This window comes from Gymnoscopelus braueri (genome assembly GCF_963280865.1).
Source record: "Gymnoscopelus braueri genome assembly, chromosome: 2".
NCBI lineage: Eukaryota > Metazoa > Chordata > Actinopteri > Myctophiformes > Myctophidae > Gymnoscopelus > Gymnoscopelus braueri.
The window spans coordinates 39,804,192-39,826,933 of record NC_137604.1 but is presented as its reverse complement, the minus strand read 5'-3'; the positions used below and the strand labels follow the sequence as shown (position 1 = coordinate 39,826,933).

At 40.2% G+C, this 22,742-nt stretch overlaps 2 long non-coding RNA genes across 2 annotated transcripts; both read right to left on the bottom strand.

Annotated features, from left to right (window-relative positions):
* Positions 1-270: 270 nt before the first annotated feature.
* On the bottom strand, positions 271-1,189 carry LOC308106078. Its single transcript, XR_013934963.1, has 3 exons — positions 1,107-1,189; positions 751-798; positions 271-359 (listed from the first exon to the last, which is right to left on the bottom strand). It is a non-coding gene; the product is annotated as an uncharacterized lncRNA (long non-coding RNA).
* Positions 1,190-5,774: 4,585 nt separating this feature from the next.
* Positions 5,775-6,750, bottom strand: LOC308104497. Its single transcript, XR_013934827.1, has 3 exons — positions 6,646-6,750; positions 6,045-6,362; positions 5,775-5,911 (listed from the first exon to the last, which is right to left on the bottom strand). It is a non-coding gene; the product is annotated as an uncharacterized lncRNA (long non-coding RNA).
* Between the last annotated feature and the right edge of the window lie 15,992 nt (positions 6,751-22,742).

Below are 22,742 nucleotides of genomic sequence, written 5' to 3'. Positions count from 1 at the left end.
TCTACTGTAAAATAAAATACTTGATGCATAATTATTTTTTAAAGATAATCTTCCTTAATATAGGTTAATAAAACATGGTTCTGTATAAAATCATATGTAAATATTAAAGTTCAAAATATAATTTAAAATCATTCAACGAGAGAGAGAGAGAGAGAGAGAGAGAGAGAGAGAGAGAGAGAGAGAGAGAGAGAGAGAGAGAGAGAGAGAGAGAGAGAGAGAGAGAGAGAGAGAGAGAGAGAGAGAGAGAGAGAGAGAGAGAGAGAGAGAGCTACAAATATAAACCCTGAATATATTGGTGAAGATTCATTTGATCCAATTTATCCACATGTGTGGCGTTGGGTTGTCTTACACAGGTGTATCTAAAGAGATGAGACAAAGTCACAGTAAACATACAGTATAATATGTAACCTGGTATTTAATTCATTCCTGCTTTTACTTAACTGTGGAATATGAAGAAAAGGTGTATTTTATTTACATATGAGAGCTCTCAGAGTGCATAAAATGCATGCAGTATATTGTGTGTGTGTGTGTGTGTGTGAGTGCGTGCGTGCGTGCGTGCGTGCGTGCGTGCGTGCGTGCGTGCGTGCGTGCGAGAGTGTTATCTTAAACATTCAGCTACATTACATTCTGTGCTCAGGAAGCGGCACTAAAACATTTCTAACAGATCGAGTGATACATCTGAATCATTTCACAATAACCAAATGAAATTAGTTTAGATTAAATGAGATTACAACATTAAAATGTATGTACCATTTTCATAGTCATCAGAGTGGATTACTCCATAGACACTTGTGTCACCTAAAGGGAAACAAATAATCATTAATGTGGTGCTTACTTTTATTTACTTCATACATGTTTAACTTGAATTATTCTGCTAATTAGGTGCAAATACATACTGACTGACTTCAGTATACTACCAAAAAAAAAATGTATTGTTGAATGGATGAAGATTTTCACTTTGGTCAACTTTGGTTAATTATTTTGATTAGGAAACACACACATTGTCTATTCAATGAAAGAGATGTATTTTTTATTTAACGTTATACATTAGATCATATATTTAGATTCAAATAAGACCAGGTCAAATTATTGGTTCACAGACTGACCGTGTTGCAGTGGGCAGTAGACATCATCAGGAGCCCCACTTTGATTGGTCCTGTGGTCTGTAGCTGAGCCCTGATTGGTTCCCTGAGACTGAACCGGTCTGTAATTTAGAAATATAAAATATTTAACAAGAATTAAATAGAAAACAAGATACAATCTACTGCTATCATGTTGATGAATAGACAGAATTAATATAGTGTACTTACCTGGCACAACATGGAGCTGTAATTTAAAAAAGTACATGCGTAAGTGGTACATAAATCACTGATCCTGAGTTCCTCAGTGATTGTAATCTGTAATCTAATGTAGTATTTCTCACTTTTAGATTTTATGTATCGACACAGCAGGAGCAGAAGGATGGTCAGTAGAATCCCAACAACAAGTCCTACGATAAACCCCACTACATGTGGAGAACTCTGTTCTGACACTGTTGTGTTCCTGGGCGGATCTAGAAAAAAAAACATTGATTAATTACGTATGCATCCCCTATAACAGTGGTTCTCAACATTTTCAGGCCGTGACCCCCCAAAAGAATCAAATTTGAACTGGGGACCCCCCACTCTGAAAAGCACTTAGAATTGTAGGAATTGAGGCATTCAATTTTGTTTGACTCAGTTCCACAGATAAATATTGTGAAAATATCAGATCTACAAGCTCACAACACCTCGTGTTGCGAGGAGTTGTGAACATGTACTGTAGATGAGCTATTTTAATTTTTAGGTATTAAAAAGGTCCTTAAATTGTCACTTCACTGTCACATGGGGACCCCCCCAAAATCATGTGGGGACCCCCGACCCACAGGTTGAGAACCACTCCTAGGGCAGCAGTGTCGATTGCCCTAGGATTGAACAAGCAATGGATAATGGAAGATTATTCTCTGCTTTATAGAACATTCAAAGTCTGATGTTTTTAAAGGCTAAAACCCATATTAACCTTGAACCTCCAAGCTGTGAACATAAAACTGATGACTGGCAGATCCCATGGAGTTGTGACTGAGGCAGACCACAGTGGGTGCGTCCTTCCCCTGTGGCTGGGCCATGCTGATGATGCTCCTCAGGGCTGTGTTGCTCAGAGTTTTGTGACTGATGGTAATCTTGTCTGACTGGTTTACAGGCTGCGGCTGCCCATCCAACTTCCACAGTGTTACGGCAGAAGGTTCTCCCATAGTGTCACAGAAACAGCTGATCTGGTCCCCAGTTCTGTTGCAACCAGAGGAGGCCAGGATCTCAGGAGCAACTGTTAAGAATGTAAAATGTGCAAGTTAAATGGTGGCACTGATTCAAATATGCCCTGACTCATCCTCTCCGCCAATTGCCCACCAATGGGAATGTGATTAATTAGGAAATTCACTTCATTTACTAATGTAACATTCTGTACGTCACTAACTTTGTTCTAGCTCTTTACTGCTAAAAAGGACAGGAAGCACAGGAAAGTACAGTTCAATACAAGGTCTGCTAAGAGGATTTTAAACCCAAGAAAGCCTATGGCTTGTTTCCATTGGGGTCCTTTGTACTCAATTCATCAAAACATTTAATGACAGACATACAATACTATGCAAAACATCATATAAACAGTTAGAAATAAAAAATAAAAATATTTATAGTAAACTACAACAGTTACAGTCAACAACTGGCTTTAAATGGACCAAATGGATCAACTGACAATGACACTGATCTAATATAAACGATCAGAGTTTCCTAATAGACATACAGTACATACTTTTGAGGGGTTTCAGTGGTTAAATTATACTTTTATTTTATTATTGGAGCATCAAGACCAGATTCTATTGATGACATACAGTACTTACATTCAATGTGAAGCATGAATGTTGCATTAGACATTCCATGGATGTTCATCACTTCACAGCAGTACAGCCCTCTCTGTTCCCTACGAGTCTGGTTGAGGATGAGGATGCTTTCAGATCCAATAACAATCTGATCCCCTTTAATACATTTAGACCAGGTATATTTATTCACAGCTGGATTGGCTTCACTGCTGCAAGTCAGATGCACAGATCTGCCTTCTTGTATTGAACCAGACGGACTGACTGACACAGTTGTGTTCCTGGGAGGATCTAGAAAAAAATACATTGATTAATTACATATACATCCCCTGTAAGTATGAAAGAATATAGAAAGTTTCGTAATATTGTATACATACACTGAATGTCTATCTGATAGACTGTTGAATTTTCAGTTCCATGGACATTTCTGACCTGACAGAAAAAGGTGCTGTTCTCTTGGGATGCTTTGATGGATAAACTGTTTGTACCTCCCTCTGTCATTGATGTCACCTGACCTTCACTAACTCTGTACCAGGTGTGTTTAGTCACTGCTGGGTTGGCTTCACTACTGCAGGTCAGAGTAACAGTGCTGCCTTCTAGTCAGGGGCGCCGATGACGTGGGGGCGTCGGGGCTAGCGCCCCCACAGTCAATTGGTCAGCCCCCTCATGAATCTCAGATGTCAGGCTCAAACATACAGTACCATTACTATTACCATTACTATAGCGGGGCGCAGATAGGTGTTAACGCGCCGTTGACACCTAGAACAATAGCCCAGACAGAGAAACGGCTCGCGGCGGGGGGGGGGGGCGGGGCTATTGCGGCTCGAAAAATCGAACACAACTTGTTTAGACCAGGGGGACTCGGCACCAAGCGTCATGTGAACCATGGCTATGGCTGTGTGCTAAACATGTTCTGCAGGTTTTGGCTCTGCCGTGTGCCCTTATTGAAATGAAGGGTCGCTATGCTGTGTCCCTTGACTCCCTCGTCCTGTGTGAACAGTCACTCACTGCATGCACTGAATACCAGTGGTGGAAAAAGTACTAAAATGTTTTACTTAAACAAAAGTATAAATTCTGCGGTGTAAAAATACTCTATTACAAGTAAAAGTAAGGTATTCAAAATGTACTTGAGTAAAAGTAGAAAAGTATTGGTATCAAAATGTATTTAAAGTACCAAAAGTAAAAGTACTCATTATGCAGAAGGTCCCATTTCACAAGTTTTCAAACGTGTAAAATGTATACAAATTCTTTGAAAATAGCAGATCTACAAGCTCACAACGCATCGCAAATCTGCTATTTTCAAATTGCCAAAGTATATACTGTATAAGTGGTTTTGTAATAATAATAATCAAAATCTACAAAGTAACTATAGTAAATAAAGTTATCAAATAATTGTAGTGGAGTAAAAGTACAATATTTGTCTATATGTAGTGGAGTAGTAACTATAGGCTACTACTAAAATAAGTACTTTTATTTAAGTAAAACATTTGAGGATGGGACACACTGAAGGATGGGTAGAGTGTTGTTAATGTTGTTTTATGGTCATTTAATGAATTAATTAAGCAAAAAAAATCGCGCGCGCTTCGCGCGCCTACATGCCCGCGACGCAGGGGGTGGAGGGGGGGGGGGGGGGGGGGCGGGGGGGGGGGTGGGGCGAGTGGTGGTCAAGTTCAGCCCCCATGGTCGCGCACAAAAGTCAGCGCCCCTGCTTCTAGTGTTGAACCAGAGGGACTGATTGACACTGTTGTGTTCCTTGGAAGATCTAGAAAAACACATACCGGTAGATTAATTATGTATGCATTCAATATAATCATAACAGAATATAGAAAGTTTCATAATATTGTATACATACACTGAATGACTATCTGAAAGACTGTCGAATTTCCAGTTCCATGGCCATTTCTGACCTGACAGAAAAAGGAGCTGTTCTCTTCAGAAGCTTTGATGGACAAACTGTTTGTCCCTCCCTCTGTCATCGATGTCACCTGACCTCCACTAACTCTGTACCAGGTGTATTTAGTCACTGCTGGGTTGGCATCACTGCTGCAGGTCAGAGTAACAATGCTGCCCTCTAGTGCTGAACCAGAGGGACTGACTGACAATGTTGTGTTCTTGGGAGGATCTAGAAAAACACATAGATCAATTATTTATGCATCCAATATAATCATAACAGAATATAGAATGTTTCATGATATTGAATACATACACTGAATGTCTATCTGATAGACTGACGAATTTTCAGTTCCAAGGCCATTTCTGACCTGACAGAAAAAGGCGCTGTTCTCTTGGGATGCTTTGATGGACAAACTGTTCGTACCTCCCTCTGTCACTGATGTCACCTGACCTCCACTAGCTCTGTACCAGGTGTAAGTCACTGCTGGGTTGGCTTCACTACTGCAGGTCAGAGTAACAGTGCTGCCCTCTAGTGCTGAACCAGAGGGACTGATTGACACGGTTGTGTTCTTGGGAGGATCTGCAAAAGGAATAATCAGTGTCTGATATATTTCTTATATACTTATACTTATACTTATTATATTGGGTTTGTGTGGATGCCAGGGCGATTAGTATTAGAATAAAGAATACTTGCTACAGGAACACTATCGATACAGAAATATGTTACATTTGTTTTCTGGTCATTTTAAACTAATATAAGACATCAGCCCACTGACTGAAACTGTAGTGCAATGTAATGTACAGTAAAGCGTAACTCACATTGAACCTTGACTGTTATATATGTTTCAGATGACAGATCTCTGTTGCCAGCTTGTCGTTTGTAGAGAACGGTGCAAGAGATCTTCTTTTCATGGAGGAGACGAGAAGCAGTGAAGGTCATATTAGATATCAATACTTTAGTCTTATCTTGTTTCTCCATCAGTTTCTCCTCACTGATAGCCAGTCTGGGGGTCCATGTCAGAGTTGGTGGCAGAGTAGAACAGGGGGCTACAGCAGAGCAACTCAATCTAACTGAGGCCCCCTCATTCACAATCACTGCATCTGGTGTTAGAGTTGGTTTGGGTGGTGTTTCTAATATGAGGACAAATATGGACTAATGATTGCATAGACAGTCATCCATCAGCTCTTAAGTCCATAATTTGATTTATAAAAAATGCAGTTTATTCATAACAAGTTAATTGTAATTATAGTTTGTTTTTATTACCTTGGACCGATACCTTCAAATGCTGATCTCCAAAATTGAATTTCAGTGCGTTTTCACATTCTAGTTTGAAGTAATAGTCATTACTGGAACTAGAATCTATGTTCAGGTTTGTAGTGCAATCCTTATTCATTACGTTTCCAATCGGATTTCCAGGTATAGCATCGGCTGAACCTATTTTCCATTTGCCTCTACAATTGTCATTTAATGATTTATTCCATTTTTCTGGAATCGTAAAGGAACAAGGGATCGTCAGACAGGATCCACTCAGAGCCTCCATACTCTGAGGCATAAAGGCTGCCCACTGTTGGCAGAGTGCACCTGAAACACATATTACAAGTCTCTGAATAGGATATATATCAAAGAAGACATTTCAAATAAACATTGGGGGGGGGGGGGTCTACACAAGTGTCTTGTTTCATCCACCACCATGAATCCAAGTCCAAGTCGTAGATAGAAGTTAAATCCCAACAATCTTTTGTTTTTTTGTAAGTCAAGTCTGAAGTCACTAAAATTGTGAGTCAGACTCGAGTCCAAGTCATGCGATTCAAGTCCAAAACTCAGATACACAAGCCCAGAATGCAGTGTGTATACAGTAACTCACCTTGCAGCAGGCAGCCAATTAGGAACCTTAGAACTCCAGACATCTTTCTCTGTGACAACTGTGGCTCGTTGTCTACATAGGAAGAAGCTTGAGTTGTGAACAATTCTGTAGATTGAAGATAAAAGAGATGTGTATTACATTTAACACATGGTTATGATGATTGATGGTACAAGCTCACAACGCGTCACATTGTAGATCGGCTTTGAATGACTTAGGACTTAAGGTAAAAGTACCTCAAAATTGTACTGGACAATAATGTCCAAGCACTGTACATTAATGTATAGTACTTGAGTAAATCAACTGAAGCAAGCCCACAATAATAATACATTCAGATAGCCTACTATGTCTAGCATTTGTTCCTCTATATGTACTCAAATCCACTCACTAGTGTAAGTATCTGTTTAACACTGGTTCTAAAAGTATTTCCTGTTGGTCTATTGTGTTTCCTGTGTTAGCATGCATTACATGTGTAACTACTTTGACTTCCCTGTCTAATTGGTACAGTAATATCCCATCGTTTTCTAGAACAGTGTCTCCCAACCTGAGGTAGTCAAAATCTTTTAACATAAAATTATGTCTCCTCACGTGCACGCACACACACACACACACACACACACACACACACACACACACACACACACACACACACACACACACACACACACACACACACACACACACACACACACACACACACACACACACACACACACACACACACACACACACACACACACACACACACACACACACACACACACACACACACACACACACACACACACACACACACACACACACACACACACACACACACACACACACACACACACACACACACACACACACACACACACACACACACACACACACACACACACACACACACACACACACACACACACACACACACACGTGTCTTAGTTTATTTCAGATGTAAGAAAGGAGGCCCAAGGATAAGAGTTTGAGAACAATATTGCTCTAAAGTACTAATCCTAATTCACTTATTTTATGTGCACAGCTGAGAAATGTTGTTTTCACACTTTACCCTTTTAATGGCTTAATAACTTAGACATGGTAGAATTTGGTGGTTTTCCCCTTGTTTGTGATGGTCACAATATGACCAGAAATACAAATAATATACTGTACTACTAAGAACTTTAAGACTTATGAATTGGTCCAGTTTACACACACAGTGACTGAGAAGACCAACACAGTTCAATGTATTTGTGCTTTACAATACATTTGAACCCTGACTCTATTGTGCAGAAGACACTAATATTATGTGTTCCCCATACACAGCAGAGCTGAAGAAACCATGACTAGACAATAAACCAATAGAATATAACATTTAGTTTATGCCTCCATAATAATATAAAAGGCATATAATTCAGTGATTCTCAAACTTTTTCATATCAAGAACCCCCAAATTGATATGTATTTGGCCGCGGACCCCCATAAGAAAATGTTCTCCCAGTGACCCACAGAGGAGAGGATTTATGTTAAAAAATATTATTCAAAATTTGTCACTTGTAGATCTGCTATTCTTTAATACACAACATATAAATGGATAAAGTGGTAACAATGATTGTGATGCTAAATTAAACAATTTTGCTGGGGACCCCCTGGAACCCCGCAAAGGACCCCAGGGGGTTCCCCGGACCCCACTTTGAGAACCACTATGTATTGTACCACTATGTACACATTATATGCAGTGCCGTATTACAGATAATCTACATATTGTCGTTAGCTTTTCAGACCGGTTATTGGTTATATTGAGAACATTCATTCTTTGTGGCAAAGTATTTCTCTTGCTTTTTTCTGATCTTACATTTTTCAATTACATCATATTGAAAGTATTATATTTTACACTTACGTTAAGTCTGTTGAGTAGATGGGTGGATGATTTGAGAAGTGAAGTTCCTTGAAGTGAAGTGACCTTGTCGACAACTGTCTGACACTGACCAGAATGAGGAACTAGACACATACAGCACATGAGAGTGTTACTTACAGACTGCATAGATTATAATGGTGATAACGATATACAGTATAGGCTATTACAATTGGTTCTCTGATTAAAAACAAACAATGAGGTGTGCAGATCTTAAGGCCTAAATATCTTAAGGCCTAAATATATTAAACTTCTTAATTATAACTGCCTTACTTTACTTTCAAGCCGTTTACCTTTTACATGTCACTATTATTACTACAATGCACTTCAAGCCCTATCTGGACAGCCAGCAAGAGTCCTGCATGTGTCATTATGAAGAGAAATGGAAATAATGTACCTTTATTGACCCTGTGGGGGAAATTCTGTTCTCAGTTCTGTTGGCAGTTACAGTTACAGCAGTAAAATACCAATAGAAGGCCTAAAGTAATGATAAGTGAGCTTGTAGATTTATATTTGGTGTAGAGTGTGGAGTAGACAGAAGAAAGCGCTCCAAGTACAGAGACTCAGGTCCCGTTTACTAAGTCTAGAGGGTTTAGATTTAGATTTGTTTGTCTCCATATGGTTTAATTAAATTTAAAAGGGATACAATTAGAAAATAAACATACTAGTTACTTGCATACTTTATTGTTTTGAGGACAAATTGTTGGGCATGATCTTACATTAGAACTATTGAATAGCTCTGAATAAAATTATTTGGGGAATAATGTCAGTCAAGTCAAATTGTCAAGGTGGTGTAACCAGCATTCAAGGAGCCATTTTGTATATTTAGCAAGACCATGGTTGCGTCCGAAACCACATACATTAGTATGCGGTTTCAGACGCAACCATGGTCTTACTAAATACGACATACTACACAGAATGTTATTTTCAGCCTACATTAGTGAGCAGTAGGGTTTCATACTAAATAGTAGGTAATGTTTTTGGTTTCGGACACAGCTGGCCTCGTCCGAACATACATAAGATATGCACTCTGTTTCTGGTAAATTAAGATTTTTTCTCTGTTTATTAGTCACTGTGGTCAAATATTCTGCCATGGTGTACTGTCTATTTAGAGCCAGAGAGCATTCAAGTTTACTATGGGTTTAGTTTTGATCAAATGGCTTTTATCATTTAGTTTTTGTTGATTGATAATTTAGTTGGATTGGATTTGTCAAGAAATTATGTCACTGTCCTGATAATTAGTGTTAGGAGGGTCTAATTGTGAACAAGGCCGTAATTGTATCACATTTGACTTGCAATTATCTTGAGGTATTGCACACTCTATTTGTCCTTTAATAAATAATTCAATATCAAACTCACAACAATAAAATATCAATGCACAGTAAAGTGCTGGGTGCGTAATTATTGTGAGTTTCAGTCTGAATACTGTTTAGTTTGTCGACTACGCCACTTTTTTTTATAGAGGAGAGTCCCCTTTAAATACACCTTTACTTCTACAGGCTTTCACAGGTTCGAGTTACTGGTAAGTTTCAATACTTTGGTTTTGAGAACACACACTTTAGAAAATTCCCTTGAGAAACTGGACACGGATGCAAAATGTATCAAAAAGGTAAGTATATTTATTGGTCCCTAATACAGTGGCTTCTGTGCCTTAAAAACAATCAAAATAACACTATACTAATAAAACCTAACTAAAACACAACAAAGTAATTTACACAACAACTATAAAATGAATTATAAAGTTGTGCAAATTACGCAGGGCTTGGTCAACAGGTTTGCAATTAGCAGGGGTTTCTGTGCAACAATACTTCATAAGAAAAGTGCTTTGAGATACTCAACACGTTTCGTTTCAGGGGGAAATGCTGCATGTCCATATATGGGGGTAAGTAGGAAGAGGGTTTATGCCAGTCGTCTTTGTCTTCTTTTCTTCTTCTCTCCTTCTGCAATGATAGAAACTATGACCAGTTCACTGTGCATTGGTAAAGTACATGCGCGTTTTCACAGTTGGTGGTTTATACAAGGATGAACGTTGCATGGATCGGTACTTACTGACAGGCCAGGCTTTTACACCTGGCGCTGAGTAGGTTGCGTATGCAACGTTTATCACCACTCTCCGTCTCAGCGCTCCTTTTATGGTCTGGTCTCGGTTCGTATGGTCCTCTGTTTATGGTCTGGTCTCGCTCTCTCTTCCTCCCCTTCGGTTCGATCGTTCCTCCCTCTTGGCTCATAGATAGGTACACCTCGGCTTCCAACTGCTTGGTGGCTGGTGTAACTCGCTCAAGTTCCCTCACTTTATCCCGGGGCTCTCATACAACCTCCTCCTCTGCTACCTCTCTCCGTCTGACCCTCCTTCTCTCTGGGCTCTGCTTCTTCTTTCAACTGTCCCGCCTCCTCTTTTATACCTGTCAAAACCACACCTCTCTCTTCCTTCATTTGTCCGTGGTGACATAATGTCTGGGGACATTGGCCATGACCGTGGCCTTGGGCGGGACCTCGTGACCACCTCTCTGCCACTGAATGTCTCTCAATGAGTGAACCAAGGGACCGGGGGAAAACAATTGTAACCCAATACAGTGCAAAACGGTTGTACAAAAATAATAAGATGGTGGTTAAATGAGCAAATAATTATACATTAAGCACCAATAAAAACATTTACAAAAGTTTTAAGAAACCCCCGTTTCACCTTTGTCACATAATGCTGGTCTGTTGAGCACCAGTTGACTGAGGGCACTCTTTTGGCTTTTGTCTCTCTCTTTCTCTCTCTCTCTATCTCAAGTGGTAACTGGGTTGTATGCTGATGTATGCTCAATTCAGCTGCCAGAGTTCTCACCCGCAACAAGCCTTCAGCCTTGGCAGCACATCACCCCCACCCGTGAACAACTGCACTGGCTTCCTGTTAAGTAACGCCCTGGCTGTACTGTACCTCTCAGGCCTCCTCCAGGAACCTACTCTGTCACGGAACCTGCAGTCCATAGACTTGGACCTTGGGGGACAGAGCCTTTAGTGTGGCAGCCCCCACCCTGTGGATCTCTCTCCCAATGGAGATTCGCCATGCTCCAACACTGGTCTCTTTTAAGGCTGCCTTGAAAAGACACCTATTCTCTCATCAGACGACCCCCCCCCCAATGTTGTACATATAGCATCATAATTTTTTCAGCATTTTTTTTTTGTACTTATAGTGTTATTATTATTATTTTTTTGTGTTGACATTTGAACTGCTGGTGCCACTATATATGACTATGAATTGAATACCAAGGACCTCAATGGAAACAAGACCGCAAGGACTTTTTTGAACGGACCTTTTAGACAAAGTATTTTAAATGTAACTGTGCTGTTTTTTTTTTTTTTGCCTAATAAAATATTCAATCAATCAATCAAAAAGGCTTATGGCAAATAGTTGTTTGTTGTTTTGTTGGTTGTGTGTTTTGTTTGCTGGTTGTTCATTGTTTTTGATGCAAAGCGTCTTTGGGTTCATACATTCAAGCTATTATTATTATTATTATCCATGTCCATTCACAGGGTTAGCTATGCATTTTCTATATGAACCAAGATGGCACCACCCAGGGTTACATATTGTTCTGTTGACTATTAAGGAATACAGTATCCTGTGTAGACTATATGTTTGTAAAATTAGTATTATATGGTAATTATGTTCATAATAATGTGAAGTGAGGGGCACGGTGGCGCAGTCGGTAGCGCTGTCGCCTCACAGCTAGAAGGTCCTGGGTTCGATTCCCGCCGGGTACGCTGTGGGCGCAGGGAGCGTGTCTTCTCCTCCGCGTCATCAGCGCCCATATCCTAGGTGGGGTTGGCGAAAGGGCCTACTCTGTGTGGAGTTTGCATGTTCTCCCCGTGTCTCCTAGGGTAGGGGGATGAGCCGTACCGTAGTGCATTCTGTGAGGCCAGCGATTGGCTGAGGTTTCTCCAGTCAATGTGGGAGGGATCAGATTAGCATTAGGGTGTGTCCCTGTTTGGACCATTTGCATGTCATTTACACATGACATGGTCAAAAGGTCCTGGGTTCGATCCCGGGCTTGTGCAAGGCCTACTTTGCTTTAAACATTACACCAAGCAGTACATGTTGTAATTACAAACATCTTAATAGTTTGTTGTACTGTAGACCGACATGGTCTACAGTACATGGTCTGTAGACCATGTACTGTACGACATGGTCCGATCTACAATCTACACTGTATGACATAATGCTCATACCCCATTCATTAACACAGAGATGTTATTAGACACAAAGCTATCCATGTCAACACGTCTTAATGTTCTAGGAGTCTCAACAGTTATAAGTGACTGCCGTTTAATCTAGCTGAAGAGGCAATTCATTGACCATAGTTTTGCACAACCTTAACATCCCAGATCGATAGAAATATTAATCCACTGTGCTGACTAATACACCATAACATAGTACAAAAACTTTGCATAGTGAATAAGAACTTAATCACATTGTGGTTGCACTGTAATGCAACCATGTGCTATAAAGATGTAATCACAGGGCTATCTGCTTGATGTACTATAATTAAAAGTGCATTCAGGTATTATGAATCTATGAATTGAGTGCTAACTTTATACAACAGGACAAAGGTGAAACAGTAAGCACAGCGCTGCAGGGACTCAAACCCTGTTCCCAGCAGAAACCAGGAGTACCTACTACCAGTGCTTTTTTGCCATGTTCACACCATGCCCTTACTTGCATGAAAATGTATGAAAAGATATGATTAACCTGGCTTTACCAACACAGCTTTCCTTTAGTGTTTACTGATTGACCTGTAATCACACTATACAATAGCACAGTGATTCTCAGATTTGATATAGTATAAAAATCAGCTAGCCACTATAAACCCTATATACATCATCTATTTAAAAATAGCCGATCTACAAGCTCACAACCCTCACAGGTGGTTAAATGTCTGAAAATACCCATGAACATGAATGCAATATATCAATAGAAAAAAATCATGTGTAAACAAAAAAACATGAATTAAGGAAACACTGATGATAGTGAAAAAGTTCAATCTGAAAGACCCGTTTTGTTTAATGACTATAGAGATACTGGCCCTCATTTATCAACGTGGCGCAGACCAAATAATGGGCGTACGGCGAGATCACCACAACTTTCGGCATTTATCAATATAACCTGACGATGGCTTCATCCTACCGTACGCTGAGATCTCACGTCTGGTCGATAGCAGTTGTTGCCGTTGGCTGCGCCCGTTTATTCCATTCTAGACCTGCGGAGAAGCATTGTCTGACTGTCTGACAGGCATCTGGACACATAATCCACTCCTAAATGTATATCTACACTAACAAATAATCCCTGTGAAAATATAACATTTTATAAAGTAATTTAAACAAACTGCTTTAACAGTCATTCGGTTAAGCTTGCAGATCTGGCTGCATTGGCTATTTGAAAATAGCAGATCTACAAGCTCACAACAGGTTTTCATGGACAGTGAGGTCTACAAACTTACTGTAGCTTGTCCTATGTTATGGAGTAATGTCATAGAGAGTTATGTAGGCTACACAACCTGGGGCCTGTTCCTCAAAAGGTGAATTAGAGCTAAAGCCTGGCTTTTCCACCTATCCTGGCTTAATTTAGCCAGGATTAGAGCTGAGTCGGTTCCTCAAAAGGTGAATTATCTTGAAGATTAGTTTAGCCAGTTCACCCTGGCTAAGTTTAGCCTTATCCGATTCCTCAAAAGAGAATTGAAGCAAGCCTAGCTTAGTTACCATGGCAATTTAGCTGTGAAGTTAGCTTGGTCAGGAGCAGGCTAACAGCCAAGCTTACTTAATCCAGTGCCTTGTTCTTCAAGTTTTTCCACAGTTAATTCAAAACATGTGTTTGTATATGGACTAATTTTAATGACCCTGCATTCAAATAAAATGAAATAAATACAATAAGATATAATCAAATTAATTACTGAAATAGTGTGTGACCATGAATCATAATCATAATTGTTTCACAATGACTCATGTGATATGTAATTGTCACTCTGTTATAGTTAACACTATAGTTCATCTTGTTGTTAGATGTTTGATAATATATTACATTTTTTTTTAAATATTATAAAAAATGTCTGACACATACATACACACACATATACCCGTAACTAATAATTTATATATATATATATATATAAATTATTAGTTACAGGTTTAAAGGAGCCTCTTTGTAAGTCAATGAGGAGCATATTTTAAATTATCAATTTCTAGTCAATGGAGAAATTATTTTTTATTTCTTGTCCACCTTTGGAGTTACATCATGATGGCAAGGTAACTACATAACACAACCCAAACCTCTACCAAAGTGGTCTTGCAAATGTGGGGTTATTTATTGCGTGTCTCGTCCCGTCCCGTCCCCCCCGCTCATCCCGTCACGGCCCCCTGTCGTGGTCAACCCCCCCCCGTCCCGTCCCGTCCCGTCCCGTTCCGTCCTGTCCCGTTGTGGCCCCCGTCGCAGTACACCCCCCCCCCTCCCGTTCCCGTTCGTCCCGTTCGTCCCGTTGCCCGTCCGTCTCAAACACACACACACACACACACACACACACACACACACACACACACACACACACACACACTGTGTGTGCTTGCTTGCAATACTTTGCCATGCTTTCTCCCTGGATCTATTTATTGCGGTCGCGTTTCCTTTCTTGCTTAAATACATTTTACTTCCTTGTATGATTTCATGAGCTGCTGCAGTGCTGCTATTCAGCCACAGAGAAGAACGCTGCTCTGGTTTTGGACTCCGTGATTGGTCAAGTTCAAGGAATCTGCGCTCGAGTTCATGGTCTTTTATAGAAATACGTCGCCGGCGAATCGCCGCCCATTCAGCCTGGCTTCATTATCCTGGCTGGACACAGCCTGGCTTGACAAGGTCTAGCTCGACAAAGTTGCTCCTTTTCAGCCTGGCTTGGCGTCTGAGGAACGGAATAAACGAGGCTTTTCGGACCCGACTTTGTCAAGCCTTGATTTGGCTTAAGGCCAGGCTTTTTTAATTCACCTTTTGAGGAACAGGCCCCTGGTTGGGTTATGGATCTTATTAACGTGGCAGCACGGGATCACTGCCGCCCGTCCGAGTCTAACCCTAACCCATCAATATCCTACATGACTGCTTGTGCACTGCTCGGTATGGGTTAAATAAATTAATATACAAACCCCATTCATGGCGATGTGATTGGTATCATTATGTAATTCATGTAGGCTACAAGCCTACGTGACAAAGATAGTACCGTTACGGATTACATGAAAGACACAGTTGGGCGTGTGTGTGTGTATGTGTGTGTGAGACAGAGAGAGGCGTGTGCGTGTGCATGTGCGTGTGTGACTTGACAGGCAGCGAGGCGAGGCGGCGAAACTCTTTTGGCTTCCCATGCTTTATTTGGTCGTATTCTGGTTCTCCATGTCGTAAAATCAGGGCGTTTCGAGAATATTTAAGGGTGTGTTATTTAAATGGCGCTCGGTTTCAGCCGTGACATTTATCAAGGCTCCGACCCAATGTACGCTAGGATTGGCTGTGTAGGATTCGTTGATAAATGTGACTTCGACGTTGGTGTACGGCCGAATATATGGAAAAATATAAGCCGGTTTATACGCTCCGTTGATAAATGAGGGCCACTGTGTACCGATTTACGTGACGTTTGGACAGAATCTGTAGGAGTACTGTCAAAAATGGGTTTTGCAAAAAGCGGTCTCCTGGTGGCGCTATAACAGGCCCATGTGAAAGATTTGGGGCAGAGGTTCTGAATTGGCATCCAGGGAGTGTGTGTGCATAGTTTCGCTGCGATCATGCCAACGGTCCTGGAGATTAGCTGGTCAGACAGGGTGCAAAACATTCTCTCTCACCATACCTTTCGGCCTGGCGGAGACAATAATATGAACGCATATTATCCCCTATCACAGTGGTTCTCAAACCTTTTCATTTCGAGGACCCCTATTTGAGCATTTTCTACCTCTGGGACAGCAATCTATACTTTAAAATAATTTTAAATTGTATACATTTACTCTAAGAGTGTATAAATGGAACCAAATGGACCTGTGAGGGTCCATTTGGTTCCATTTGTACACCCTCTGTTTGAGAACCACTGCCCTATCATGTACACTAAACAAGAGCATAGGAGCCTAGACATAAATAAATATCTCAGATACAGTAATTTGGTTAGAATCAACATATCTGCAATGCATATTGTCTAAAACAGTCAATCACTCATTTGATTTCTCACCATTTCCTCTGCTGTAGCATTTGGCCTATAATCCATGTTACACATTTTAGCCACTTTAAACCTTTCATCACCTGGTTGAAAATAGCTGATCTACAAGCTTGTAGATTGGCTATTTTCAAAGAATCTTAAAATGGCCAAAAATATATTCATTTTGAGTCCTTGACATGAAAAGGTTTGAGAACCACTGCAACAGCACACAGGATGAACATGTATTGAACAGCTTTCTGCCTGTCTCTGTCAGTCCAAAGCCAATAGGCCTGCACATCATTTAATATCTAAAATAATATGAACACACACCAGGGGATATCACATGTTCTCTAAGAGCTGGATTTCGACTGCAGCTTTAGCACCACACTGTCATGTTAAATAACTGTACTGATGAACTGTACTGGGGTCCCCAGAAAAATGTGTTAATATCTATAGCATCAAAATCAGCAAGCTACTATATACCCTATATACATCAGCTATTTGAAAATAGTCAATCTACAAGCTTGTAGATCGGCTATTTAAAAACATTAATGAAGTGAAAAGTGAATGTGGAATATTTGCATAAATAACTGTCTCAAATATGAACACACAGTATCCCCTGTCACAGTGGTTCTCAAACCTTTTAATTTCAAGGACCCCCAGTTTGATATGCATTAGACCACGGACCCCCATTTGATTTTTATCTCTGGGACCACAATCTATACTATAAAATCCTAACTCTGAGAGTGTACAAATGGAACCAAATGTGTTAACTGGACAGCGTGACAACTAATTGAGTGATAACATTTCATGTAAACATACAGGACAAAGGTGAGACAGTCAGCAGGGTACAGCACTGCAGGGACTTGCACCCTGAAACCAACATAAGCTAGAAGTACTAACTACCAGTGCTTGTTTGCTTTGTGACACCACCATGTCCCTACTTGCATGTGATACAGAAAATATTAAAAAGACCTGTGGTCAGGGGACCCCCAGGGGTTCTTAACTCATTCCCTGCCTAGAACGACTAAAACGACTTCTGTCCTTTAAAGGACAACTTTGTTTTTTTACAACCAAGGTTTATGTTTTAGCTTGTAATTAAAGTAAATAAAAGATGAGTGTTAAACTATTTTTTTTACTGCTTTCTATAGTTTTAGCAATTTTCGCGATATTTTTTGCAGTGGGCGGGGGCATTCTGTCCGGTGGCTAAATATGTATTTTTTTACACAATAACCCGGTGTTTTCTTTATTATTATTTACAGTAGCTCTTCTAGCCCCCAATAACTCACATCTGGCCATCCAAGACCACAGGACCTTTTTTATTGTGTAAAAAAGGCATATTTAGCCACCGGACAGAATGCCCCCGCCCACTGTAAAAAATATCGCGAAAATTGCTAAAACTATAGAAAGCAGTAAATGAAAAGAAAAAAACACTCACCTTTTTTTTACTTTAATTACAAGCTAAAATATAAACCGTGGTTGTAAAAAAACAAAGTTGTCCTTTAAGCCCTGTCTGCCAAGAACGACTAAAACGACTTTTAATTAAAAAAAAATATATATATACATCTTTCTTATTTATTTATTTTTTAACCCAAAGACCAAGGAGATATGATTTTTTGAAGATCTAGACTCCCATCCACTTCCTTGTTAACTTAAAACTTAAACATTTTGTATCTCGGCTCCTGAGTACTTTTTCTTTTCAATGAAAAATCTCTGGCAGTGGGCAAACGCACGTGAATGGTGAATGAGTTAAGGGGGTTCCAGGGGGTCTCCAGGAAAATGTGTTAATATAACATCAAAATCATCAATAAACCCTATAGTCAAATGCATATTCATTTGGGGGTCCTTCACATGAAAACGTTTGAGAACTACTGTAAAAGCACACACATATTGGATGAACATTTTATTCACATAAACAGCTTTGAGTCTCTCTCTGTCCAAAGCCTCAACTCTATTACACTAGTTGGGAGCATAATGAACACACAACATCCACAATCATGTAGACTATACATAAAGGCCTACACATAATTAAATATCTCAAATAATATGAACGCATAGTATGCGCTATCACAGAGACCCCTATTTGAACATTTTCTACCTCTGGGACCGCAATCTATACTATACAATCCTAACTCTTAAGGCGGTTACACACCGGCGAATGTGCGAATATACGCAAAATTCGGACTCGTTCCGAATAATTAAAAGACGCTTTTTCGCTTCGCTTTTCCGCTTTTTCGCGCCATGTACGCTTGCATTGACTTTATAAGGTTTTTAAAAAATGCGGATTATTCGCACGAAAAAATCGCCCCGGTGTGTAAGGACCTTTTAAGAGTGTATAAATGGAACCATATGGACCCTCATGGGTCCATTTGGTTCCATTTGTACACCCTCTCTTTGAGAACCACTGCCCTATCATATTATTAAAATAACTGTAGGCCTACTGATGAACTGTACTGGGGGTCCCCAGAAAAAAATTGACATAAATAAACAGATCAGATACAGTGATTAGAATCAACATCTACAATACATTACATTGTCTGAAACAGTCAATCACTAATTTGATTTCTCCTCATTTAGCATGTGGGTTGTATAATATCATGCATGTTACACTGAGCAGTTTACAAAACCCACACACCCCAGATGGAGGTAAACATGTCTTGACCAACACACCTTGACCCATGACCACAAAACATTAAACTGTCATGTTAAATAACAGTACAAAAACGGAGCTAGAGCTCTTTCCCTCAAACTGCTATATAATAAACAAACTCACACCCAGTCACTCGTTTCTCTCACAGAACCTGGCAACGCTGGCTGTGACAGGAGTCTGTGACATAGATGTAAAAATCCACGCCTGGATGTCATCAAAAGCATATAAAACATCAAATATAAACGTCATTGGGTTCCAACCAGCACAAAGAGACCATCCGTGGGGGCTCCTGTGGCCCATATAGTCGCTTCTTTTGGGCTTTGTTTTCATAGACCAGGTTGCTCGATTCTCTCGCAGAGTCTGGCAACTGTGCTGCTGCAGGCTGGGAGAGAGAAGTCCAAATCCAGGCCTTAACGTCATCAAAAACATATAAAACATAAAATCGAAATGTTATTGGGTCCCAACCAGCACCAAGGGACCATCATTGTTTGGTTGTGGGGGTCTATAATGAGTTAAAAAGCATAGAGTGTTCCTGTCCATCTAAATGCAAACAAAGATGGCTGCCGTTGAGAAACTCAGAGAGCAGTGAAGGGGGCGGGGACAGGCAAACGAGAGAGATTTTCAGGAAGGTGGGGGCCTCTGGAGACTGGAGAGTGAATGGAGGTCGATGAGGGGGGCGACTGGAGACAAGGGGGCCCCCCCCGACGCCTGGAGACCGACTGGAGACATGGCTGGAGACTGTCTCCAGTCACTTGCACCTCTGTAGACTCAAGCCCTGCGGGTAGTTAATACCCTCACAAAAACATGTAGTGATCCTGGTCGCTATACCGCCTCCCCCATGACAGCCTGATGGAGGGGAAGGGAACTGGTTGGAATAACGTGTTCCTTCCACGCGCTACGTCCTACCGGGGAAACTCTCCCCTGTCAGGTGACAAGAAGGTCAGTTGGCTCTCATGTAGTGAAGGAAGCATGAGCTCGGCCCTGGCCTCCCTGGCTGTGGGGGACTGGTGTAGGGCTGGTGTAGCGCCCAGGATCACTTAGGAAATTGGCACCGGGTGAAAAAAATTGGTTAAAAAAATCGCGGGATAATTTTTTTTAGTAAATAATGTGAAGTAGGCTGCAGTGTTGTATGTAATAACTAACTGAACCCCTCTTTAATTTTTGCATATTTTGAAGACTAAGAGACACAGGCCAGCTTCATTCTTGTTATACACAAATACATGTGTAATTTATTTTACCCCAGTTAGTTGATGCCTATTTTCCTACATTTCATGACCTGCTGTGTCCATAAAGAGAGAATTGACAAAAGCAGCGAAAGAGTAAAAAACTCAGAAGACTGAAGGCACACGCCAAAGAAAAGTGACATGGTTGAAGAGGGACCTTGGGAAATTGATAGGCAGCAAGTATACACCAGGAAACGGAGGGGCATCAGCTGGTTCACCTCCATCTTATAAAATGCCAAGAAATATTAATGGACAGTCTAGTGTGTGATTTGCAGTAGGTTGGCTGATGGTTATTGTTGTGAGATTTCTGTTGGCTAAGTGCTTGAAAGACAACAACAACAAAAAAACAAATTGGTCTAATGTGGTTTGCTATTTTTACTTCCAAACAGTTGGTAGGCTACTCCTCCATCCTTTTGTTCATCCATCTCAACTTGACCATGTGCTAGCTGTAGCAACTCTTAATGTAATCATAATGTAATGGTTCATAATGTAATAACCTAAATGTAATAAAAGCTCATAATGTAATGAAATCATGATGTTACATTAAGAACCTTACGTAGCCCCTCATAATGTAATAACGGCTTATATTGTTGAGAAAAGTGTTATCATAATAATCAGTGTCAGTATCATGTTCAGTATCATGTCAGTATCATCATGGTCAGTTGCCATTTCTTACTCCCTGCTGGTAATGTTTGTTCATAGATAGAGATGGGCAGCTGGAGTAAATGCAACACCGAGGAGGCGCTGTATTTCATGGCAATTTAATTGATAGATGTATTCAAACAGTAATGTTGCACCTGAAGGAACTCCTTGTCATACAGTGAGCATCACCCACATGTCACCACTCTCACCTCCTGTGGTCTGTAGCTGAGCCCTGATTGGTGTTGGTATGCGTGTGCCCGCGTGTGTGCATGTGTTCATGGCTTGGGCTGAATCTACTCTACGGGCATCTGTAGTTGAGTTGGATTCCTGAGACGTTTCAGATCCTCCACCTGACACAATGGGGCGAGGCGTTGTGAGCTTGTAGATCGGCTATTTTCACAATGTTTGATGTTATTGTGCAGCTTGTATGGAAAGGTGTAGTATTAATGTCTATTGTGAAGTTAATGCACTTAATGTAGGTTAGTGATATTATTGTCTGATCATACATACTGATACATCAGTACTGTGATAACCTGTGTAGTGTAGATGCCTACTATATTGCATACTATATTCTATTATTGCAGTAATGTGATACATTGTGATATACTGTATGTATGGTATTTGTACTCAGTGGTTATTGTTTCTTGTTTGTATTTACTGCAGAACCACACATTGTCATAAAGTGACACATTGTCATATTCGCACTCAGTGCCTGCAGCCATCCATCTGCATACCCATGCCTGTATATGTCTGTTACCAAAATTATACTTCAATCTCCTGTCAAATGTGTCCTGACCGACGCCGAGGGGGCGAATGAAGCTTAACCCCACAGAACCAGACCAGTCCATACAGTCCTTTACAAAACCTCACCAACAATAGCAATGATTACTATCAGAATACTGTGCTTTGACCTTTCGACAAAATACTTTTTGTTTTAACCAAAACATATCACTTTTGTTGTTTTATTATTATTAATATTATAATTTTTATCATCATCATCATCAATTAAAATAAATGCATGTATTGATACCAAAAGGTCAATGGGGAAGACAGAAGGAAATTACAGGGCAGATATTATGGCAACAATCACATAAATTACTATTAAAGATGAGTTATGTGGTATACTGTAGACTGTTAAAATTATTTTAAATAAACAACACTGTTCTTGATGGCATAAGAGATGTGGAAGGAGTTTACACAACATCAGTATGAAGGCAAACCTGTTTTAATTGAAAGTACACAGAAATCTTGTTCACATTCAAAGATCATTCATACAGTGTGACAACAAAATTCCAAAAGTAAAAAAACAAAAAGAAGGCTTCAATTCATTGACGTCAACGATTTTTGAAAAACATGTAAACATAAACACTTAATTGAAAAATTATGTTGAAGAAACACTAGGATGAGCAAAAACATGACATTATGAATGGCTTAGAGACAGCAGGTCAAAATATGTACAAACATTAAGAGTTTAATATCTACTGTAAAATAAAATA